The 25,699-nt window shown below is 37.4% G+C and overlaps 1 pseudogene; it reads right to left on the bottom strand.

The window, feature by feature from the left end:
* Positions 1 to 14,152: 14,152 nt before the first annotated feature.
* Positions 14,153 to 25,208, bottom strand: LOC112396469 (V-type proton ATPase subunit B, brain isoform pseudogene; annotated as a pseudogene).
* Positions 25,209 to 25,699: the final 491 nt, after the last annotated feature.

Raw genomic sequence — 25,699 nt, 5'->3', positions numbered from 1 at the left:
ACCTAAATGGGAAGGAAATCCAAAAAAGAGGGGATATATGTATACATATAGCTGATTCACTTTGCTGTACAGTAGAAACTAACAGAACATTGTAAAGCAGCTATACTCCATTAAAAATTAAAGAAAAGGAATGATTCATTTTCATTTTGTAATCTGAAAACATTAGGCAGTATACTCCCAACTATGATTCATGCCTGCATTTATCCTCTATTCCCAGAGACATAAAAGTGTACAGTGCCTTCTTCATTCCTATACTTAAGAATATATTCTTTTACTCTCAGTCTAAATACCTAGTTTTGAATGTTGACAGAGAAAATATCCTAAGGTTAATATAGTGACAGATCTGATTATCTGTTCAGCTAAGGCTCTGGGCATTGAAATACTATTCTACAAATACTACATCTACCAAGGGAGTTCCTCAATATCAGTAATGAGTTCACCAGTGAGAATTAGTTTTGTTTCAAGGAGTCTTAGGCAAGAAAGTAATTTAATATATAGTATAATGCTTCATTTTAATTATGTCATTCAAAAACAGATAACATACATGTGTTAGAGCTGATTTCAAGTGGATGTACCTAATCAGATACTAAACTGTTAAAATTTGGGGTTCCCATCAGAAAGCTGAACATATTCTCCAGTCCTGTGTTTGGAAAGTAAACACGCTATTGCCAGATGTCGGCTTTCTTAAAAGGAAAACGATTCTGTGAATTGCAGGCTTCTAACGCACATTTTGACTCTCATTTGGGGACCATAACTGGACCTTTATCTTACCTAACACAGAAAGGAAATCCTGGCAAGCTTATCAGGACTTCAGAGTTTCAAGAACTTTTTGAAAAGACGAAACATGCTCTGATTTCATTACTAATGTTGAAAGTTCCAGTCTTTTCAAATCCATTCATAGTGGCCTACTACAAAGTTGGATGCAGCTTTGTTTTAGGAACATGAAAATATAAAGCATCTTGTAATATATTTCAATAGAATGTTATTGCTAAATGAAAGAAAATTGTTTTCTTTCTAGAAATATAACCTAGTAATTTTGCAGGATATAAATTTTTTTTTTTTTGCTGTACGTGGGCCTCTCACTGTTGTGGCCTTTTCTGTTGCGGAGCACAGGCTCTGGACGCGCAGGCTCAGTGGCCTTGGCTCACGGGCCCAGCTGCTCCGCGGCATGTGGGATCTTCCCGGACCAGGGCACGAACCCGTGTTCCCTGCATCGGCAGGCAGACTCTCAACCACTGCGCCACCAGGGAAGCCCCAATAGGTGTTTTGTAGGAGTTGTTTCACATGTAGATGTATTTCTGATGTATTTGTGGGGAAGAAGGTGATTTCCACGTCTTACTATTCCACCATCTTGAAGGTCTTCTCTCTCAATATTTTTTTTTACTTGGTCGCCATCTTGAAGGTCTTCTCTCTCAATTTTTTTTTTTACTTGGTTTATTATCATCTAAAGGTCCTTCCTCTGCAGGAATGCTGTTCTTCACTTCACTGCGTGGGAGAAGAGGGAGCAATATTGAAGGCTTTAAGAAGAGAAGTAACATTAGATTTGTATTTTTTATTGAAATATAAATGAAGTAAAATATGTTGATTTCAGGTGTATTACATAATGACTTCATGTTTGCATACATCATGAAATGATCACCATGATAAGTCTTTGTATTTGTCCCCATATAAAGTTTTTACAGTATTTTTGACAATATTACTTATGCTGCATATTACAGCATAATGTGACCTATTTATTATATGACTGGAGGCTTGTACCTCTTAATCCCCTTCATCTGTTTTGCCTACTCCCCATCCCCCACCCTTCTGGCAACCATCCATTTGTTCTCTGTATCTATTAGTCTATTTTCATTTTGTTTTGTTTTTTAAATTCCACGTATTCAGTGGATCATGGGGTATTTGTCTTTGTCTGACTTATCTCACTTAGCATAATACCATCCAGATGCATCCACATTTTTGCAAATGGCAAGATTTCATTTTATATTTGGCTGAGTAATATTCAATTGTGCATACATATATGTATATATATACACACACACATACATACAATATCACGTTTCTTTATCCATTCCTCTATCATTGGATACTTATGTTGATTCCATATCTTGGCTATTGTAAATAATGCTGTAATGAATATTTGAGTTCATATGTCTTTTCAAATGATTGTTTTTGTTTTATTGTTATAAATACCCAGAAGTGAAATTGCTGGATCACGTGGCCATTCTATTTTTATTTTTTTGAGGAAACTCCATACTGTTTTCCATAATGCCTGCACTAATTTTCAATCCCACCAACAGTGCATGAGGATTCCCTTTTTCCACAGCCTCGCCAACACTTGTTATTTGTTTTCTTTTTGATGATAGGCATTCTGACAGATGTGAGGTGGTATTTCATTGTAGTTTTGATTTGCATTTCTCTAATATCAATTTCTCTTTCTGTTAGTTAATTGTTAATGTATAGAAATGCAACAAATTTCTTTACATTAATTTTGTATCCTGTAACTTTACTGAATTCATTTATTAGTTCCAATAGTTTTTTCATGGTATTTTTAGGATTTTCTATATATGGTATCATGTCATCTGCAGAGTGACAGTTTTCCTTCTTCCTTTCCAGTTTGGATTCTTTTTATTTCTTTTTTCTTGTCTGGTTGCTGTGGCTAGGACTACCAATGCAATGTTGGATAAAAGTGGCAAGAGTGGGCATCCTTGCCCTCTTCCTGATGTTAGAGGAAATGCTTTCAGCTTTTTACCCTTGAGTATGTTAACTATGGGATTGTCATATATGGCCTTTATTATATTGAGGTATGTGCCCTCTATAACCACTTTGTTGAGAGTTTTTTTTTTACCATAGATGGATGTTGAATTTTGTGAGATGCTTTTTCCTGCATCTATTGAGATGATCATATGATTTTTTTTAAACATCTTTATTGGAGTATAATTGCTTTACAATGATATGTTCGTTTCTGCTTTATAACAAAGTGAATCAGTTATACATATACATATGCCCCCATATCTCTTCCCTCTTGCATCTCCCTCCCTCCCTCCCTCCCTATCCCACCCCTCTATGTGGTCACAAAGCACCAAGCTGATCTCCCTGTGCTATGCGGCTGCTTCCCACTAGCTATCTATTTTACATTTGGTAGTGTATATATGTCCATGCCGCTCTCTCACTTTGTCCCGGCTTACCCTTCCCCCTCCCCATATCCTCAAGTTCATTCTCTAGTAGGTCTGCATCTTTATTCCCGTCTTGCCCTTAGGTTCTTCATGAAGATCATATGACTTTTATTCTTCAATTTGTTAATGTGGTGTATCACACTGATTTATTTGCAGATATTGAACTATCCTTGCATCCCTGGGATAAATCCCACTTAATCATGGTGTGTGATCCTTTTAATGTATTGTTGAATTTGGTTTACTAATATTTTGTTGAAGATTTTTGCATCTATGTTCATCCATGATATTGGACTATAATTTTCTTCTTTTGTAGTTTCTTTGTGATGTATCTTAAATTCGGGGGGTGGACAATTGCTCTCTTACCATAATGTTAGTGTTAGTGGAGAAATTGATTTTAGGTACTCTAAAGAAGAACTAGACTCACTGTAACTTAGACTAGAAGACCTCTACATTCTCTTCCTCCCACTACATCCACAGGCTCTGAACAGCTTCTACATTTAACACTAGAGATCATGGAATTTGCAAAACTTTCCCAACTTTGGAACAATCATATGAATCCCTTCTCTCCAGTTGTTGGCTAACAATTTAGCTGGAGAAACAGCTAAGCCAATCCCCCATCAACCCATCTCCATCTGCCTTTCTGTGAGGGAAAAATGGTGCTGCATGGGTTAGAATTATATTGGAGGAATGTGGCAGACACTTCTGGATGCCATTCCAACACCCATTTTCTCCTTTCCTCTTGCCAACAAAACCTTTATTGTGATCAAAGTCTTGAATGATACAATAGTAAGAATAATGCCCTTCCCCCAAAGATGTCCATGTCATAATCCATAGAACTTGTGGGTTTTACCTTAAATGGTAAAGGGGAATTTAAGTTGCAGATGTACCAAAGGATGCTAATCATCTAATGTCAAGATAGGGAGATTACCCTGGATTTATCTGGGTGGATCCAATGTAATTCTTAAAAGTGGAAGAGAAAGGCAGAAGAGGTATTTGGAGTGATGCAATGTGAGAAGGACTCAACCCACCATTGCTGGCTTTGATGGGGACCATAAGCAAAGAGATGTGAGCAGTTTAGAAGCTGGAAAAGGCAAGGGAACAGATTTTCCCCTAGAGCAGGAGCAATACAGCCATGTCCATACCTTAATTTTAGCCCAGTGAGAGTCATGTTCAGACTTTGACCTACAGAATTGTAAGACAGTAAGTTAGTGTTATAAACCAACTAAGTTCTTGGTGATTTGTTACAGTGGCCATAGGAAACTAATATGAGCAACTAGATAGATGAGCTCACTTTTAGAAATATTGGGTTTTCAATGCTTTTGAGATATCCAAGTTTACAGTGACATTAATCTGCCTCTATCCTCCCAGCTCTTTTGTTCTCTTACCCCTCTCCCAGTCTGCTCATTGACCTGTTGATCTGTTAACAACCTACATCATTGAATAGTCCCAACATCCTTTCAATCATAATAACTTCTTCCTCCCATCTGTGACATCTCATGAGTCTCCATGTCCTGTCAGTTTACTTAGAATTTGCTTCAATCTGCCTTTCTTCTCAATCTATTTCTCTCACTGCTACAGTGATAGGATTCCTCATCTCTACCTTCTAACTGGCCGCTCTGCCTCTCATCTTGTCTCCTTTATTTTTTAAAAAACATTTATTTATTTATTTGGCAGTGCCGGGTCTTAGTTGTAGCATTCAAGATCTTCATTGTGGCATGCAGGATCTTTAGTTGCATCATGCAGGATCTAGTTCCCTAATCAGTGACCAAACCTGGGCCCCCTGCATTGGGAACACTGAGTCTTAACCACAGGACCACCAGGGAAGTCCCTCATCTCCTTTAAATCCATCCTCCACTTAGCCATCAAAGTGATCAATCTAAACATAAAATCTGATTATGATTATTTAAAACCCTTCAAAGGATCCCCATAACCAATAAAATTTAGTCTAAACTCATTAACAAGACATATGAGATCCTCCATGACCTAGTTTTTGGCTACCACCTCAGCCTCATCTTTTATCTTATGCCCTTGCTCACTTTTACATGCCAGCAGTACTTGAAGTTCCCTGCATACTCCATGTTGTTTTTCATTTCTCCACTTTTTGCTTTCCCTCTGTCTCAAAAACTCTCTCCCAACCTCACTTCATAAAGCTAACTCCCACTCACCTTTTATGACAGCTTAGGCATCACCTTCTTTTATGGCCTTCGTCCTTCACCATTATCATCACACTTCTCCCTAGGCTTGGTTAATTGTTCTTTGAACTCCTACTTCCTTGTATACATTTTTATCATTGTATTGATAACATTGGATAATAAGTGTTTTTTGTTTCTGTCTCTTCTACCAGCCTGAGCTCCAGGGACTATCTCAGATTCATCTTCGTACCTTTGCAACTAACCAGTGCTTGGCACATAGTTGGTGTGAAATAAGTGCCTTTTAAAGAAAGGAGGGATGAAGGAAGAGAAGTAGGAATAAGGGAAGAAAGGAAAAGGGGAAGGAGCAACCCAGATCTTGGGATCATTCCACAATACCACTCAGTTACGGAAATCATTTAACAATTCTTAGTTTATTTTAAGGAATTAATTTATAATCAAATCACACATTTCAAATAAAATTCATTATTTATATGCCAATGCTTTGGTGCAATTCCATAGATTTATCCAGTAACTAAAATGTATTCAATATTCTCTATAAGCAATTTGCAACCAACCTTCTATGCATTTCACTGAGTACTTCATAAAGATACATGTCATAAATCAGTAAGCAAGTGTTATGCTGAATTTTGGAGATAACAAGTATTTGCCATCCCTGCTGGTCAAAGAAGTTGGATATTGGAAGTGAAAGTTTCGCTCTGTGGTCATAGAAGGAAGGGTTGGGGGAAGGAAAAGTTAAACATATAAAGAGATAACAATTGATGGCATTAATACAGAAAGAAAGGTAAAGTATAATTTATAGCATAGGTAACTCATACCCATAGTTTTCTAAAAATATTCCAAGTATGCTTTGAAAATGATCAAATTATATTATATATATAAATTATATATATATACAGATTTTTTTTCTGCCGGAAACGTTTAATAGTTGGGTTTTGTCTGCACACGTCCTATCTTATAAGGGATTTCTGGCTCTTCAGAAATTGGGTATCCAACTTGTTGTCTCTCTCTTTGAGTGTAGCTTGACTTTGGAACTCCTGGTGTGGCCAAACTCTGCAAGGAAGTTAAAAATATCAAACATAATTAAATGATATTTAATAAAATTTCTATTCTTGTTTAGATACGTTGTGTATTAGAAAATTGTGCATATAATATCTGAATCATTTTAGAAATTTGTTTAACCACCATTATACATTTTAGTTATTTAAAAACACACACACAGAGAATTTTTTTTTAGCAACTGAATTGTTGGCTGCTTTTAAATAACCATTAAATACTGTACTCATAGTACAGTTTCCCTAGACAAGTTTAGATATTGTCCAATCCAGAATCTCTGTACTAAAGTAAGAACCTAACATTACAGAGCAAATTTATGGAAGAAAAACAGATACCTCTTTTTTCTGAAATTACAGTACCAAAGTCCACACTCTAATCTTGCAGTGATGAATGTTAGTACTATATAACTGCACAATTACATTTGTTGCTTTTATGAAGTATCTCACTTTTCTTTTGTTGTATGATCTTATTCACAAATATTAAACTACATTACTAGTGTTTCCACATCATATGTTATTATAACAACATTGTTTATGTCATAGTAGCCCAGACTTCTGTTACCACTATAATATTGTTTTATGATAGGGGTTCATGCTAAAACCTCATTTTCTCAGCATAACGTGTTACTTTTTGACAATTAATCTATACTCACAGATGCACTTTTCTATTGCAAAGACCCTCAGAAACATGTTCATGAGCATTTAAAAATACCATTTTAAAACAGATCTGAGAAAGAAATGAAGGCCTTTATTTTGAGAATTCTCTATTTTTATTGGAAAACATTGCACTGATCACTTTCCTCAGTTGTAAGAGAATGGTTCAAAGATAAACACACATATGTGCACATATACACATATGTTGACCACCACTCTGTGGCAGGCATTGTACTTGGCACTAAGGATACAATAATGAATAAGTGAGGGTTCTTGATCTGGATGAATTAAAAATCAAGTGGAAGATACATACCAATAGTCAGGTAGATAAATAATTATAACATAATATCTTAGTATAAGAATGAAGGCAATAATAGTGCTGCTGGGAGGGCAGAGGATAGAGCACTACCTCTGCTTAAAGGTTTGGGAAAGGCTTCATGAATGTGATATTCAAAGTGCATATTAGGATGACTAGGAGTTTTCCAGGCATGGAACCATAAATGCTTTGGAACCATATACTTGAGAAACCATACATGTGGTATGGCTGGAACATAGAGTGCAAACCTAAGATCAGCCAGAGATGAAGCTGTAGAGCTGGAGAGATGAGGGGAGCTAAAATCCTTCACATTATGCTTACTTGAGGAATTTTGACTTTGACCTATTGGTAATAAGGATCAAGTATGGTCTTTTAAGCTAGATAACAATAAGATCATATTTGGTTTTAAGATAATAACTTTGGCAGCTGTGTGACAGTTAAGCCTGAAATAGAGACACAGGTGGCAGAGGAATTAGTTGGTGATAATTTAGAAGGGACATGCTGAAGACCTGAATTTAGTCCGTGGCAGAGGGATTGAGTTTTCCCAGAACTGAGCGGGTTCCTGGAATGTGGGACTTTCACTTTTAAAACCAGGACTGTCCCAAGCAAATTGTGGTGAGATGGTCACCCTAGATTTAAGGGAAAAAATTAATAACACATGACTTTGTGCATGATTAGATTTAGAGAGAGTAGTAAAGGAGAGAAAAGAGCCTCCTGGTGCTCACAGACTTCAGTTTTAGATGATTGGGTAGATGGCACTATTCACTTTAATACAGAATACAGGAGAGGAGCAGGGTGGAGTGAAGAGATAATGACATAGGTCTTTAAAGGGCCTGCTAGACATACAAATGTACAGATATCCTGTAGATTACTCAAATCACTGGTCTAGATCTAGAGAAACTTCTATGAGTTGAAATTAGATTTGAAATTCACAAACAAGATGGAACCCTGAAAAAACAGCACCATTTAAATTGTGGACAGAGTTGGAAGTGTTTCAGAAGGAGTTTGAGGAATAATAATCAGAGAAGTATGCAGAGAACAAGGGCAGTGGTACTCTGGCAGTCAAATGATGAGTCAGGAAGCAGTGAGTGTCAAATGCCAACAGAGACGTCAAGTAAGGTAAAGTCTTAAAATAAGCCTTTAGGTTTGCTTATCAGGGGCTTACACATATATGTAATGAGAGCAATCTTAATAATATGGTTTAATAAAATGCTGAGCTTGGTCTCCTGTGTCCTTTAAATGATAGTACAATGGAAGATTTCTTGAGAAAAAGATAAGTTGAAGTTGTTAAAAGAAACTCAGATGAAAATTTCCCTAGGTATTAAGTAAGGAGCTCTTGGCATATTGTTTTCTTGTTTGGTGCACTACCTTCTACCCTTATCAATATCAACTTCACTTCAACCTTTTCTCTTACCTTGCCTCCTCCATTTCCAGCCCTGCCCCTACTTAGAAATTGCTACTACTTTTTGACTGAGGTAGCCACAAAAGGGAGCTACAGCCCACTTCTTCCCTTTTAAGTCTCTTGTCCAACTCTTGTATATTACTGCTTTTCTTTTAGTGACTGTAATTAAGGGTAAAATTGATATGCGCACTCCATTGAAAGTGACTGCACCAACTTTGTTATTTTCTCTCACTACCCTCTGAGCTATTTCCTCATAGCACTTATTACAATTAGTAATCCTATATGTGTTTATTTGCTTAATATATTTCCCCCACTATATTACAGCTCCATGGAGCAGGAACTTTTCTTTCATCATTCTTTAACTACCACAGCAGTGCTTGGCATGTAATGGGCAACAAATTAGTTGAGTGAATGAAAAATGTCATGTTACTCTGTTAACTTCACTCAGTTTTAAAAGATTAATCTGTCTGTCCCAAGATTTCTATAACTCTATAATCTTTAAGGGTCACTATTTTTTTTCTGTTCACCTAGTCTTCCAGTAAAATGCTGTTTTAGTACCATTTTAGTCCACTTTAAGAGGTAACCTGCTATTTATCTGGACACACCCTAAAGAATGACCCTCCAATGAGTCATGTCCCCTGTGTAACCCCCTACCCTTGAGTGTGAGCAGAACCTGTGACTCGCTTTTAGCCAATAGAATATGGAGAAAATAATAGGAAATGTCAATGGAATAGTTATTCCCTTGAATAGATTTTCTTATATGACTCCATCTTAGGAGAATGGAGCTGAAGCTTCTTCTGCTGGCCTTGAAGAAAGCTGTAATGTTGTGAGAGAGTCTGTCAGAAGGCCAAGTGGCAACTGTAGGTAGCCTCTACGGACCGACAGTGACCCCCTAGTTGACAGCCAGCAAGGAAAGATATGGGGCAGGGTGGGCGGAATCACCTAAGTGATTCCTAAGGAACTGGATTCTACCAACAACCATGTGAACTTAGAAGAGGACCCAAACTCCAGATGAGAATACAGCCTGCCTGACACCTTGATTGCAGCTTGGTGCAACCCTGAGCAGAGCACCCAGAAAAGCCATATCCAGACTCCTGATCCACGTAAATTGTGACACAATAAATGTATAATGCTTTAAACTGCAGAGTCTATGGTAATTTGTTATGCAGCAACAGAGAACTAATACATAGATCAAAACTAATCATGATGTCACCTGCATTCAAACCCAGACAGTTTACCTGTTATATTTTCAATATTAGTCTTTCCTCTTTCATTATTTAGATTGTATTTTCTCTTGGATTTCCACGTATATTGACCCACAATGAGTTCAGTACCATTCTCTATTTCCTTCTCTTTCTGATTTAATATGTCACTTAAAAATTCCCAGTTTCTTCCCAGTTCTATCTTCCAGAATCACTGGTCCACATACATGGTACCATTTATCTAATGTGTGAAAAATCAGTTTTTATTCCATCACACATCCAGCATTTTGCCTTTTTCTTGTACGTTACTAAAACTCCACATTTGTATTTCCTTTCTTTACCTCTCTGAGGTCACTCATCAATTCACAGTGTTTTTTTCTCCCAATTTTAATGAGAAATAATTAACATGCATCACTGTATAAGATTAAGGGGTACAGCACGATGGTTTGATTTACATATATCGTGAAATAATTACAACAGGTTTAGTTAACATCCATCATCTCATATAGCTACAATAAGAGGGAAAAAAATTTTTTTCCTTGTGATGAGAATACTTAGGATCTACTCTCTTAACAACTTTCCTATGTATCATACATGAGTGTTAACTATAGTTATCATGTGGTACATTACATCCCTAGTAGTTATTTATCTTATAACTGGAAATTTATACCTTTTGACCACCTTCCTCCAATTCCCCTCCCTTCACCCCCACTTCTGGTAACCACAAATCTGATTTCTTTTTCTATGAGTTTGGTGGTTTTTCATTTGTTTGTTTTACATTCCACTTCAAGGACCATCCATGTTGTTGCAAATGGTAGGATTTCCTCGTTTTTATCTTGCTGAATAATATTCCATTGTTATATACACATACCACATCTTCTTCATCTGTCGATGGATGTTTAGGTTGTTTCCATGTCTTGGCCATTATAAATAATGCTGCTAGGGGCATGAGGGTGCAGATCTCTTTTTGAATTAATGTTTTCATTTCTTTTGGATATATTCCCAGAAATGAAATTGCTGGATCATATGGTAGCTCTGTTTTTAAGTTTTTGAAAAATCTTATACCAATTTACAATCCCACCAACAGTGCACCAGGGTTCCCTTTTCTCCACATCCACATCAGCATTTGTTATCACTTGTCTTTTTAACTATGGCCATTCTAACAGGTGTGAGGTGATATCTTATTGTGGTTTTAATTTGCTTTTCCCTAATGAATAGTGATGTTGAGCATTATTTTCATGTAACCATTGGCCATTAATATATCTTCCTTGGAAAAATGTCTATACAGGTCCTTTGACTATTTTAAATTTAATTATTATTTTCCTGTTAAGTTGGATTAGTTCTTTATATATTTTGGATATTAACCCCTTATCAGATATATGGTTTGCAAATATTTTCCCCATTCTGTAGGTTGTCTTTTTACTCTGTTGATGGTTTCTTTTGCTGTACAGAAGCTTTTTAGTTTGATGTTATCCCACTTGTTTATTTTTTATTTTGTTGTTTGTGCTTTAGGTGTGAGTTTCCAAAAAATAATTACTGAGACTTGTGTCAAGAAGATTTGTTCCTATGCTTTCTCTTAGAATTTTCATGGTTTCAGGTCTTACATTTAAGTTTTTAACACATTTTGAGTTAATTTTTGTAAGTGGTATAAGAGAGGGGTCAAGTTTCATTCTATTACATGTGAATATCCAATTTTCCCAGCACCATTTATTGAAAAGACTGTCTTTTCTCCATTGAGTATTCTTGGATCTTTCACATCATTGGTTAAATTTATTCCTAAGTAGTTTACTGTTTTTGATACTATTGTAAATAGCTCAGTTAGTTCTTCTTTTTCTATTACTTAAGGCATAGAGTTAGGTTGTTTATTTGGGATCTTTCTTGCTTCATAATGGAGTCATTTATTGCTATGAAATTCCCTCTTAGAACTGCTTTTGCTGCATCCCATAAGTTCTCATACGTTGTGCTTCCATTTTCGTTTGTCTCAAGAAATTTTTAATTTCTCTTTTAATGTATTTTTTGATCCAGTGGTTGTTCAGGAGAGTGTTGTTTAATTTCTATGTGTTTGTGAATTTACCAATTTTCTCTTGTTATTGATTTCTAGTTTCATGCCATTGTGGTCAGAAAAGGTAATTGGTATGATTTCAGTCTTCTTCAAGTCACTAAGACTTGTTTTGTGGCCTAATGTATGGTCTATTCTAAATAATGTTCCATGTGCAATTGAGAAGAATGTATATTCCGATGTTGTTTGATAGAATGTTCTGTAAGGTCAATTGGACTATAGCGTTGTTCAAATCCAAATCCACTGTTTCTTTATTACTTCTCTGGCTGATCTATCAATTGTTGAGAATAGGGTATTAAAGTCCCCAAATGTTATTGTATTACTGTTTATTTCTCCTTTTAATGTGTTATTGTTTGTTTTATATATTTAGGTGCTCCAATGTTGGGTGCATAAATATTTGCAATTGTTATATCTTCTTGATGGATTGACTACTTTATCATTATATTATGACCTTCTTTGTCTCTTTTTACCAATTTTAGTTTAAAGTCCATCTTTTTCTCATATAAGAATAGCTACTTCTGCTTTTGTTTTTGGTCACCATTTGTTTGAAATGTCTTTTTCTATCCCTTCACTCTCAGTGTATTCATCTAAGGCTAAAGTAAGTCTCTCGTAGGCAACCAATCATTGGATCTTGCTTTTATTTTTTTTAAATCCATTCAGCTATTTCATGTCTTTTGATTGGAGAATTTAATCTATTTCAGTTTAAGGTAATTATTGATAAATAAGGACTTACTATTACCAATTTGTTAATTTTTTTCTGGTTGTTTTGTAGATCCATTGTTTCTTGTTTCTTATCCTGCTCTCTTTTTTTGTGTTTTGATGCTTTTGGTATCAGTAAGCTTTGACATCTTTATCCTATTCTTTTGTGTAATTGCAGCAGATTTTTTCCCTTATGGTTATCATGAGGCTTACATAAAATATATATAAAAGCTTAACTTCAATGAAATTCCTAAACTCTACACTTTTCCTTCTCTTCCCTCTTACATTTTATGTTACTGCTGTTATAATTTACATATATTATGTTGTGTAACTAATAACAGATTATTGTAGTTATGGTTATCTTTACCACATTCATTTTCTTAAACATTTAAACTAGAGTTGTAAGTGAATTACGCACCACCATTACCATATTATAGAATCTAACTTTGAGTATATATTTACCATTAACAGTGAGTTTTTGCTACCTTTTTAATGTTTTTATGATGTGAATTAATGTGCTTTTGCTTCCACTCAGAGAACTCCCTTTAGCATTTCTTGTAAGGTAGGTCACATGGTAATAAACTCCTTTAGCTTTTTTATTTTTTCAGGAAAGTCATTATCCCTCCTTCAGTTCTGAAGGACAGCTTCACTGGGTATACAATTATTGGTTGACAGGTTTTTTTCTTTCAATATTTTGAATGTCATCCCATTCTCTCCTGGCCTGAAAAGTTTCTTTGGAGAAATCTGCTGATAATCTCATGGGGGTTCCCTTTTATGTAACTTCTCTCTTTAGTCTTGCTGCTTTTAAAATTCTTCATTGCCTTTGACTTTTGACAATTTAAATAATGTCTCAGTGTAGCCCTATTTGGGTTCAACCTATTTGGGGTCCTTTGGGCCTCATGGATCTGGATGTCAATTTCTCTCCCCAGGTTCAGAAGTTTTCAGCCATTATTGCTATAAATATACTTTCTGTTTCTTTCTCTTTCTTTTCTCCTTCTGGAATTCCAATCATGCAAATATTGTTTCTTTTCATTGTGTCCCATAAGTCCCATAGTCTTTCTTCACTCTTTTGCATTCTTCTTTCCTTTGCTTCTCTGACCGGATAATTTTAAATGTCCAGTCTTCCAGGTTGCTGATTGCTTCTTCTGCATGGTCGAGTCTGCTTTTGAAACTCTATTGGATTCTTCAGTTCAGTTTTCATATTTTCCAACTCTAGGATTTCTGATTGGGTTGTTCTGATAATTTCTATTTCTTTGCTGAACTTGTCATTTTGTTCATGTACTGTTTTTGTAATTTCAGTTTTTTGTTATCTATTCCTTGTTTTTAATTACAGGGTAACACAGTAAACTCCAACACAAAGGTAGGGATGGGGGAGTGCAAAAGGAATAAAGAAAACAGAACCAGTATTTCACAAAAGAATCAAGCCAGTGATGAAGTAGCAGTTAATGCTTTGCAGAGTCTTGAGGGTAGAATTTGCTCAGGGTGCTCTGAAGGATTCTCTTCAGCATTTCTTTGGAGAAGGTTTGAAGCAGCTGCCAGCCAATGTTCAAAGTCTCATAGACAGGGCAATTTTCACAAGGACTCTGAGCAATAAAGTTCTTCTCAAACTTCTGCAGAAATTCTAAGTAAAGAACATCATCTGAGGTAAGGGCTTCATATCCAACTACAGCTTTCATGGCTTGTGCATCCTTACCAATAGCATAGCATGCATACAGCTGGTTAGATACATTGGCATGATCCTTTCTGGTTATACCTTCTTCAATAGTAGACTTCATTAACTGTGATAATGAAGGCAGCACATTAATAGGTGGGGAAATCTGTCCGTGTGTAGATCTGCCCCTCTGTAATATATGCAGTCAAGTCAGGGATTCAGTGAGTGATATCATTGTTACGCATAGTGAGAATAGGAATTTGAGTAATAGAGTCATTTCTACCTTCCACTCGACCAGCACATTCATATATTGTGGGTAAATCTGTATACATATAATTTTGGAAGCCTCGTTGACCAGGAACCTCCTTCCTGGCTGCTGAAACCTCTCAAAGTGCTTCAGCATAAGAACTCATGTCTGTTAGTGTAACCAATACATGTTTTTCATACTGATCTTCACTACTCAGCTGTGGTTAGAGCCAAATGAGGAGTGATAATTTGCTCAATAGCTGGGTCTTTAGCCAAGTTAAAAAAGAGGCAGGCATTGCCCCTTGAGTCATTTTCTTCAAAGTCAGATTTGAAGAACCGGGCAGTTTCCATGTTTACACCCATAGCAGCAAATACAATCACAAAATTTTCCTCATTGTAGTCCACTACATCTTTGGATTTTTTTTTACCATACCAGGCGGGCAATAGATTAGAGCTGCAATCTAATTGTGTGGTAAGCCAGCTTCAGAGAAGACAGGAATTTTCATGCCATCTATGGGCAAAATACCAGTCTGAATCATCTCCTCTGAATAGCTTCGACACTGAGGATTGATTGCCTGGCCCATGATGTCAATGAACTCTTCAGCCAGTACAACAGGACCTCTGTTGATTGTTTTTTCTAATCCATTGAATACCCCACCAAGCACCTCCTTAGACACTGGTGTTTGGAGAATATCCTCAGTAAACTCACAGGACGTTTTCTTGACATCTATACCTGAAGTCCCTTCAAATACCTGAACGACTGCTTTGGAACCACTGACATCTAGAACTTGCCCACTCCGCTTCATGCCATCAGGTAATGTCAAGTGCACAATCTTAGCGTATCTGGGAAACTTAACATGAACTAAGATCACTAGTGGACCATTGACTCCTGATACTGTCTTGTATGCCCTAAAACAATTTCTTCATTGTTCTCATTTTAAAAGCATGCAAATATTGTTTTTCAAAGACTTTCTAAAATCAACTGTCTGGCTCATCACTTGTTCTTTAACTCTATGCTGCTGCTCAAATTCTAAAACTGAACTGTTCATTTTTTTGTGGTCTGGGACACTCTGTATCATTACTGAAAAACAACCTTTCTCCAATGGAGTGTAGCCACTGGAGAAGTTCTTCGGTCACTGGCTAAGCACACACTGAATGTTGAGAAATCATAGTTATCTCCCTTAAGGGTTTACAACCTTAATCATGGAGTACTCTTTAAACTATGTTATTGTTTCAGTTGATACTCTCTGAATTGAGATTGAGTGAATAATTATATGGAAAAGTGACAGCTGCCCCTTATAATCTTTTCCCAGAAGCTGCCCCTCCTAGGGGCAAAACATATAAATGAAATTCATAAAAGAGTATTTATAATTGTTAGGTATAAATTTATTGTCATAAGAATGCAACATCTGTCAGTTACTTGACACATCTACTTCAGCTCACATAAACTCCCCAAAGGCATTCTCTAATGCAAATAATTCCCATTATAAAAAGCACATCTGGGAGAGGAGGGATAAATTAGGAGTTTGGGATTAAAATATACACACTACTGTTTATAAAATAGATCACCAACAGGGACCTAGTGTATAGCACAGGGAACTATACTCAATATCTTGTAATAACCTATAAGGGAAAAGAGTCTTAAAAAGAGTATATAGGGCTTCCCTGGTGGCGCAGTGGTTGAGAGTCCGCCTGCCGATGCAGGGGACACGGGTTCGTGCCCCAGTCCGGGAAGATCCCACATGCCGCGGAGCGGCTGGGCCCGTGAGCCATGGCCGCTGAGCCTGCGCGTCCGGAGCCTGTGCTCCGCAACGGGAGAGGCCACAACAGTGAGAGGCCCGGGTACCGCAAAAAAAAAAAAAAAAAAAAGTATATATACGGAATCACTTTGCTGTACACCTGAAACTAACACAATATTCTAAATCAACAAAATTTTTTTTTTATAAAAGCACATCTCCTCAAACCATAGAATCAAGTCTTTTCCTTCTTCCTTACACTGCAGTGCTGTCACATGACTCAGTGACTGATCAGGACAGGATTAGTCAGGCAGGAGAGCGCCCAGACTGATACTCTTCATCTGAAATTCTTTTTAACCAATGAGCCACAAACAGGCACTCTGGCAATTAACCAGTGCAAACATAGTCTTACAACTTGGGGAAACATCAGGTGCTTTCCTAAGTTTTAAAGAGTCTACTTCCAGGGCTCATCACCAGTTCCTAAGGAAGCTATGAAGAGGTCTGATGCTACACAATTGTATTGTTTAGTAATCAAGAACCATTTCTTTCAGAACTGCTGAGCAGTCCACTTAAGCCTGGTTTATTAAGGTCTTTTTACAATCACAACACTTAAACATATCAGTGCATATGCTTTGGATATATGCTATAAAATATGGGCAAAGCTGCTTGTCTTCCCCAAAGAGAGCCTTGAGCTGAAAAAAGTTAATGGTAGAAAAAGGTCAAACAAGACTTAAGAAACCTGGAATTTTCCTGCTCTGCCAATAATCAGGTGTCTAAATCCTGCCAAGCCCTGTCCCTCCCATAACCTTAGGCTTCTCACTGTAAAATGAGAGGGTTAGACTAGATGACCTGCAGGGTACTTTTCAGCTCTAGCCTTCTCTGATATCTAGGTGTCCTCCTGCAGAGCAGCCTCTCCACTGAACAACACCTCCCTCTGGCTGCGGGCCTGACCTCCATCCATGAAAGCAGTTTTCCTAATTTCATTTAGTTTTTTGTGTGTGTGTTCTTGTATTTTGCTAGATTTCCTTAAGAGAATTATTCTGAATTATTTGTCTGACAGTTCATAGATCTCCATTTTGTTAGCATCAGTTCTTGGAGCTTTATTAGTTTCCTTTGTTGGTGTCATATTTTCTTGGTTTTTCGTTATCCTTGATTCCTTACATTGGTACCTGCACATTTGAGTAATTGGGGTCCTCATACAGACTTTACAGGTTTGCCTTGGCAGAGACAGATCTTCACCAGTCAGCTCAGTTTGGATCTCTAGGCATATTTGTTGGTAATATGCTTAGGCAAGTGGGGCCTACTCTTATGCTGGGGGTGGAGGGAGGCAACTGTTCAAGCTCTGAGGTTGGGGGTGGGAAGGTGTGCCACTGGCTGAGAACAGTTGGATAGGACTGCTGGCTTGGTTCCCTACCCAAGTAAGGCTGTTAGATGGTGCTGTACTTTCCTGGATTCTCTGGTCAGGCTTACTAAATGGTTGGGACTGGGTACTATATTCAGTAGTAGATGGGGCTATGAATTAGCTTCACTCCCTGGTAGGGTAGCAAGGACCTGTATGGGCTTATTGTTTGGGAACCCAGATCAGGCGACAGTGTACACTGAATTCCCTGATCAGGTGAGACCACCAGTTTTTTTCTGCAAATGGGGAAAGACATGGCTTGTGCTCTCTGTTCAAGTGCCACTCTAGTCTGGGCTGTTGGATGGGCTATGCAGCTTCCTGTGTGCTCTGATTAGGTTCCCAGGCTAGAGGCTGTATTCAGCAATGAGCAGGGCTATGAATTAATTTTCCTGCCTGGGTGCAGTGAGAGAAGCAACATAAAGCCAGTAAAGCTCTTTGTTGTCTTAACTAAAGCCAACCTGCACTCCAAGTTCTCTGGCCGAACAGGTTCATTGGCTTTGCTCTGCGAACTATCAGCTCTGCCTGCCTGCCTCTTGCCTTGAGTGCTGCTAGGCTGCACAGCTTCCAGTTTTTTTGCCAGCCTTTCTGATCAGATGGGGTGAGAGATACAGTCCACAGTGAGTGGGGATATGTCTCAGTTCCCTTGCCTGGGCAGGCCCGCATCTTGGCTCAAGCATTGTTGGTTACACAGCTTCTAGGGGTTCTTGCCAGCTCTTGTGGTCAGATGGAGCTCTGGAGCCACAATGGGTGGGGCTATGTTTCAGGTCACTTGCTTGAGTGGGACAGTGAAGGGTCACTCCAGGCAACTCCCATTTTTCTCCAAGCAGGCTTTCTGGTCTTGAGGGGTTGGGAGCTACCCTCAGCCTTGGCTATGAGTTAATCCCCCTGCCTGGGCTTAGCAAGAGAACCCTCCATGCCCAGTATTGGCTTTACTCTGGGGGCAATCAGCTCTGCATGTCTCTCAGCTGGAGTGTTGCTAGGCTACACAACTTCCCGGTGCTCTCACTAGCTACTCATCAGATGGGGCTGGGAGATACTCTTCCTAGTGGATGGATCTATGACTCAGCTCCTTGCCTCAGACTCCTTGGTCCAGGCTCTACGGCCAGAAAAACTCCTCATTTGAGTACCCAAATCAGTCAGATCTGCATCTTAATGGGTTCCCTAGTCAAAGTGCACCACTGACTTGGTTCTGCATATGGGCAAAGCCATTAATTAGGATTACTACTTGGGCACTGCAGGTATGAACTTGGTCTGCCAAGATCTTTGTTGCAAGCCCCTTCTCTCTTCTCCATAACAGTCAGATTCCCAGTGGTTGAGCCCTGCAGATTTCCCTGCAGTCTCCATGTAGCGAGACCAGAGTAGGGGCTCCCACATGAGTAGGGGCTCCAAGAAACTTAGGAGGTTTGTTGTCCCCCTTGCCTCTCCTTTCCCACTGGAGGAACCAGAGACTCAGGGAAGACCTCTCTGTGTGTTGCTACACTGGCAATGGGAGGGACAATGCAGTCATTGTGTAGCAGCTTCTCTTATCCTTCTGAAGCAGTATCTTTTGCTCTCTGTGGTGCAGGGGGTGCTTTAGTCTCACCCTTATTTCTAGAATTCTTTCAGTAGTGCCATGTACTTGAATAGATATTAGTTTTCCTTCTGAGGGGGAGTGAAGTCAGGAATGACATATGTTGCCATCTTGGTGATATCACTCTCTCCACTGTGGGTTTTTTGGGGAAGGTTATTTTGTCAGTGGTCACTCAACTAAAAATGACCCTTCCCCCCAAAAAACACAAAAATTCAATATGTCAACAAACATAAGGTATTCATTTTTGGTGAATTATTTTCATTTTTCTATAATTCATTGCATTTGTCAAGAACATTCATAAAGATAACTTTCGGGTGATGATCCATTTCACTTTTTTTTCTGATTTCTGGTTTTAAACACTTATACAGAGAAACACAGTTTGCACTTCATGATAATTGTTAATATGTCTTGTAATTAGAGATCAGCAATTAGCCAGTATTCAGCATTAGCTTGAGCAATGTACTATTTAATGTATTAAGTACACTAAAACACAAAATAGCAGTTGCCTTGTTAAATTATGATAATTTAATGATTATCATAAGACCAGTCTCACGGAATTTAACCAGTCTTCCTTTGATCTCAAATCTCCTTTCTAAAGATTGCAAATTTAAGTTACATACATAGTATATTTATACATATGAAGTATTATATATACTATACCTTTGACTCATATTTCCTAATCCCATTTAACAAAATGAAATAGTAGTGATAGTGAGTCTTATAAGCTAAACTTTCCATATCTTTATCTCAAATGATTCTGTCATATCATTTTGCTATAGCAAAGTCTTAGTATTCATTATATTACCTTTACTAGAACTACGGTGATGATAACCATATATAGAAATGGAAATGCATGATACATACGAAAAGTGGCTTCATATGCATGGCTGAAGAATACTTGTCCCCATAATTTGCTTCAGGTATAGCTGTTCCCAGAGAGCCATTCCAATTAAAAGATGGATGGATGTAAGGATTGTCCTCTTTGGGCTCATAAGTCATAATGCTATTTTAAATGAAAAAACAAACATGAAATATTTCAGGATATTTTAAAAATATCAAACACACATAGATTCTTATCACTATATTCTCTAGGAAGCAAATAAATGAAACCATCCAGAAGGCACATTAGATCGGTATAGCAGATATACTAAAATAATGGCATCTTCATAAAACAAAGAAAATGGTTCTGCTTTTATTCTATTCCTCACTAAGACTAGGGTTTTTTTAGGGAATATTTCCTATGGTCTAAGAATGTCTGAGAAATTACTATGGTACTTAGATAAGTGAAGGAAATACAATTTTCAAAATCTTACAGATTAATCTAGGTCAGTGCTTTTTTCCTCAGGAAATGTGTTATCTTCTGGCATAAACACAATTATGTATATATTCATAGTTAGAAACACTGTTATCTCTGACTATGCCTCTCCTTCTCTGCAACCCCACCTCCTACTGAAAAATAAATACATAAAACTTTCTGCTAAAATTCTTTCCAAATAATATCCTGCTTTCTTTCTTTTTCAGTATTTACAAGCTTTAAATTTCCTTTTAAGGGATTGCTTACTTGTAATTTCTTCCGGAGAACTGTTGTGGTGGAGATACAGGACTTCTAGGAAGGATGCTCTGAAGGGATGAACTCCAGGGATTCTGCAGGTAGATTTTGTTTTTTGTTTAAGGGAGAGAGGAAAGGTTTAGCCATGATTTTAAGGAAATTTGAAATACAATGGCTCATATTGATACCACATGCTAAATATCTAAATGTTAAGATACCTCCAGGCCTGCTCCTAAAAAATGACAAATAAGCAAAGGTATTATTAAAAGGCAAATGTTTACATATTATAGTGGTAATTTAGCAGGTCTTTGTCTATTTCTATCTATTATCTATTTATATTTATCTATCTTTCTCTCTATGATGTAGAATGGCTTACTGAAGGGGAAATGCAAATGGAAGATTCATTTCAGCTGGTACTCTAAGCAATACGTGAAGCTTCCAGTCAAAAGAATTAAATATAAATCCCCCTTCCTATTGTCATAGTGTGAAAAACGCTAATCCCCAGACAAAACAGAGTTGACAAAAAGTAACTTAGAGAATACTGAAGCTGAATATAGAGAACTGCAACATTAAACAGTTACAGCATACAGCAGAGTTTTGGAGGGAAACAAATACAAATCAATTGATAAAGAGTTGGTTCTTAAAGACCATACTTTAAGTACATAAGCAAAGAGTAAATTGTAGCAATATGGACTTTGAAATAAGGAATTGGCATTTTAACACAGACGTGAGGCATATAAGTGGATCCAGACCAGATCTACACAGAGCCTATTCTTACAGCCATACTGGTTATGTGTGGGTACATAACATTCTGACATAGCCATTTTGATGGAGCCATATTGAAATCAAGGATATTTTTATATAGGTACTTTGATAGAGACATTTTGACACGGGGGAATTTGATGCAGACTATAAAATAATCCATTGCACTTTCTGATTAAAATAAGATTAAATTGGATGTGAAATATATACCATGACTCATTTTTAAGTTTAAGCTCATGTCCATCCACAACCACCCCTGGAGGAGGGGGTGGTGAGGAACCTTGGATTGATAATAATGTTGGAGATGAGATAAAGGTTAAGTATCATCTGGGGAAAAAAAAAACTGATACAAACAGGAAGAATGAGACAGACTCAATATTTTTCCTCTATTGTTTAAATATTTGTCTTTGAGCTTTCCTTTTCTGCTTTGTTTTTGCAATCTTCTTTAAAATAAAATTTAAAAAACCCACAAAGCTAAAAAAGAAAACCATGACTCTTGAAAGTGTGATTTCAGTGAAGCTTGGCAAGAAAGCTTCACTTGTGTCTATAGCCAGTCCCTCTTTTCTTGGCTCCCTGATGTCATAGTAGACAGAATCACGGGTTTCTGAGCATTCTGTACATCAGTTCTTAAAGGGGCTACCTTTCCTTCCATGGACTTAATTTCATTGGTCCAGGCCTTTTTCTCCAGCAGGCAAGAGAGAATAGCATATCTGATGCAATGAAAAGAGAGCTATCTAAAATTTGGATTTGCGGACCACAGAACAGATTTTCTAGCTGAAGCAGTATGGATATATTTGGGGAGAAGGATCCCATAGGAAGTAGTAGGTGAGTCTCCGCTACTATATAGAGGAATGCTGCATACTTCCCACTTGTCCATTTTGGGCCTAATTTAAATTCATTAAGCCAGACCTGGGCCTTGATACAGCTAGATAGATGTAGAAAAGTGTTTCAGGCAGAACCTAAGGAGTATAAACTTATAGAATACAAGGCAGGGTCAGATTGACATGGTGACTTATTTATTTATTTATTTTTTGAGATCAGGTCCTAGGGGTGGTGGTGATGGTCATGTGATCATAGTGTGACACCCTACTCTTTTTTTTTTAACATCTTTATTGAAGTGTAATTGCTTTAAAATGGTGTGTTACTTTCTGTTTTGTTTATGGTTTCCTTTGCTGTGCAAAAGCTTTGAAGTTTCATTAGGTCCCATTTGTTTATCTTTGTTTTTACTTCCATTTCTCTAGGAGGTGGGTCAAAAAGGATCTTGCTGTGATTTATGTCATAGAGTGTTCTGCCTATGTTTTCCTCTAAGAGTTTGATAGTGACATCCTACTCTTATGAGCCCATAGGGGTTCAGAAAGAATAGCAGCTAGCTATGAAGACATTTTTCTCCACAATCAATGACTGTATCAGCCTCTTGAGGTAGAATGACTATATAATTTATTGCCCAAACCAGAACACTTATGAAAGTGACAGGGGTAACTGTTCATGTTTACATTGGAACAACCAACAGAAAGTGGGGCTATCCTGATCACCCTACATTGAAATCACTGTTGTTGTAACCAAAAGCTGAGCCTCCACCTGTTTTTCAGAAATACAGTCAATACGGCTTCCACTTTCTCCATCAAAAGAAATTTCTCTTCTATATCTTACTTCAGAAAACCTTGAAATACCCTATTTGGTATTACATAGGCACAATCATTAATTCCATTGTTCAGCACCCACAAGTAGGTTGACCCTGTGAGTGTGTGAGACAGATGTGTTCAGTAAAGCATTAAGCCATGGTCCATCTTGACAATTTCAAAGGAGAATGAAAAAGCCATGTGGAGGGAAAAATTAGCATATGATAAGTGTAGAAAAGTCAGCAGATTCTGATTTAAATCTATGATCAAAGAGCAAAACATCATGTGAGGGTTGGGAAAATTAAAGAAATCAAGAGAAGTCTCTGGAACTCTGTGATGACATTCCAAAGAGCAAAATTTGTATGTAGGAAGACCCACAGGTCATTCTAATATATCTGGGACAGCCTGACTAGGTGCCCCATGTATTGAGAGTCAGAGGCAAATTACTTGTCCTATTCATTCTCTTCTCCAGTGCCAGTGAAGTTTTTCCAATTGTTACAATCAAGGCTCTTTCTAGGGCATCAATACCTGGAACCAGGAGTAGACTGCGCCAATGGAGGGCTGGATTTTAGTTTCTCAGATGAATTTCGTATTTTAAAATGTATGATTAAAAATCTCCAAAGGGCCAAACAGCACTGTCTAGCAATCCTACAATTTCCTAATTTATTTTCCTATTCTCTGAGACAACTATTTCACCATTCCAACTCTCCACAAATCTTCAACTTCTCCTCTATGTTCTTTATTCCCAGTTAATGGCCTCACATCTTATTTCACTAAGAAAATAGGAACAGTCAGAAGAGAACTATTTCATTTTCCAACCAGCAAATTTACCAACTGACCTGAATCTGTATCCACATACTCTATTATGGATAAAATGTCTCTTGTATCAAAGACCAACTCTTCCAAATGTTCTCAGGATCCCTCTTTTTGCCCTTCCATGGCTTTTCTTCATGCAATTATTAGCATTCTATCCCATAGTGTCACATTTTTCCCTCTCAACTGGATCATTCCTATTAATATGTAGATTTGCATTACACAAAACTCTCTTAACTCCACATAATTTCCCAGCTGCTGCCTCATTTTTCTGCTTCTTACATTAAAACATCACAAAAAAATGACACCCTCATTGTAACCGTTTCCTCACCTCTCTTTCACTGTTCAGTCCGTGTCAGTCTTGCTTCTGTCCCCACCACTCTGCTGAAACAGCTCTTGTGAAGGTTACCAGCCATCTCATTTTACCAAATCTAATGTTATTTCTCAGTCTTCACCTGACGTTATCTCTCAGTATCATTTAATATAGTGGATCATTCCCTAATTCTTGAAATACTTTCTTTTCTCTCTTTGCTTCCTTGAGACTACACTCTCCTAGTTTTTCTCATATTGCTGTATATGATCCATCCCAGATCCTTTTTCTGGCCCAGCTTCTCCTTTGCTACATGATCTCTAAATGTTGGAACACCTGAGGGCTTGTTACCAACTTCTCTTTTCCTCTATATTTATACTCTGTCTATAAGTCCAGTAACATGACTTTAATTAGCACTCATATCCTGATGACTATCAAATTCATATCTCCAGTTTGTACTTGTCCCCTGAGATCTAAATTCATATATCCAACTGCCAACTCAAGGCCTCCACTTGGAAGTCTAATAGACATACCCAACTAACCATGAAAAACCCAAAAAATTTGACCCCTCTTCCATCTAAAAACACTCTGCTTTTCCTCCAGTATTCCTCATACATCCGGTTGCTCAAATCAAAATCCTTGAAGTCATCCTTTGTTCCTCTCTTTTCCTCATGCTTCATATACACTCTGTCAGTAAGTTTTCAGCATTCAGAATCATTCCCATGGAGAAAGTCCTCCAGTGTGACTTTCCACTGAACTAATAACAAAATCAAATCCTACATACCTTACCATATCCTACAAAAACCCAGTATAATCTGCTTACCTCACCAGCAATTCAGTCATGTTGAATTTCTTTTTTTGAGCACATCAAGCCTGTTTTTTTCCCTTAGGGTTTTTGTACTCTTTCTGCTTAGAAAGTTCTTTCCCTGACTTTTTATATGGAAGTGTTTTTTACAACTTTCAGTCTTAATTTAAATATCACATTTTCAAAAAGTCATCTCTGACTTTCCCATTTAACGTTTCCCCACTCCAAGTCACTATTATATCACTGTTTATTGTACTTATAGAATTTATCACAATCTGAAATTATCTTATTTATTTACTTGCTTATTTGTTTATTGTCTGCCTCCTCTCCCTTCTCTAATGTAAGATCAATGAGGACAAGACTTAATCTCAAATACCACTGTATCCTCAGAGTATAGAACAGTTCCAAGAACATAGTAGGCATTTGGTAAATTTTTTGTTCAATGGATAAATGAATAATGATATCTAATGAACACAACTGAGTACATTTTTATGTTAAGAACCAAAGTGAAACATTGGTTCCTTCTTGT

The sequence above is a fragment of the Neophocaena asiaeorientalis genome, unplaced genomic scaffold (assembly GCF_003031525.2).
Source record: "Neophocaena asiaeorientalis asiaeorientalis breed wild unplaced genomic scaffold, Neophocaena_asiaeorientalis_V1.1 scaffold840, whole genome shotgun sequence".
In the NCBI taxonomy this organism is placed as follows: Eukaryota; Metazoa; Chordata; class Mammalia; order Artiodactyla; family Phocoenidae; genus Neophocaena; species Neophocaena asiaeorientalis.
Note: the sequence above shows the minus strand (reverse complement) of the source record. Positions and strands in the feature narration are given on the sequence as shown.